We start from the raw sequence: 803 nt of genomic DNA on the forward strand, positions 1-803 counted from the left end.
TATTTTGACAGTATAAATGTTCCCTGCAGAACCAAGGACTACTTTCCAACTTTTCCTTTCTTTATCAACTTTTTGTTTATCCTGGAGTTTGTTATTTCTTTCCCCTTGCACTATTAGAGTGAGGCCTTTTTTTTTTTTCTTTACTCAAAGACTCAACTTAATTTTTCTACCTAGGCCAAGACATTTAACAAATCACTGTTTGTTCTGTAATGGATCATCATCTTCACTGCCAAACAAAACTATAGAATACATCTCGTATGTCACAGATATGCCCACTTCCTGTTTTGCTAAGAAAGGGTGTTTAATCTTGTAACAATCTCTTTCCCACAAGAGGAATGCCACAACTGGTACCATAATAATAGTTGCAGACCAGTAACTGTGGAAAGATCTAGGCCATTTTTAAAGAGTTGTTCACTTAGCTCCATTTCTATCTTGTATAAAAGAATAACAAGGAACAAATAAACACCAAAACTAGAACAAATTCTTAGAAGCTGAAGCCTTTCACAATCACCTTTGACTTTCAATCAAATTTAAAAAAATAACTGAGGAATCTAATTAACTAATGAGAATACAGAGTTGAGTAATATTTTCAGTAACTGTGGTGAATGCTGATAAATATTTCATCTGTTTGGAAATAGTCTTACTGGATGCATCTAATTTAAATAGGAAAAAATTTTCATAATGCATTTATTAGATCCAGTCACATGTGATTTTGTATATCATACAATAGTGAAATAGGGATAGAGCTATGGATTAGCTAAGCATGTGAAAATTATAAACAATTCTGCCTGCAAAGGATATTT

The 803-nt window shown here is 32.4% G+C and overlaps 1 non-coding gene across 1 annotated transcript; it reads right to left on the bottom strand.

The window, feature by feature from the left end:
* Positions 1-251: 251 nt before the first annotated feature.
* On the bottom strand, positions 252-384 carry LOC119250616 (small nucleolar RNA SNORA41). The gene has a single exon (XR_005126354.1). It is a non-coding gene; the product is annotated as a small nucleolar RNA SNORA41 (small nucleolar RNA).
* Positions 385-803: the final 419 nt, after the last annotated feature.

This window comes from Talpa occidentalis, unplaced genomic scaffold (assembly GCF_014898055.3).
Source record: "Talpa occidentalis isolate TD23 unplaced genomic scaffold, MPIMG_talOcc4v2.1 talOcc4.17, whole genome shotgun sequence".
Lineage (NCBI taxonomy): Eukaryota > Metazoa > Chordata > Mammalia > Eulipotyphla > Talpidae > Talpa > Talpa occidentalis.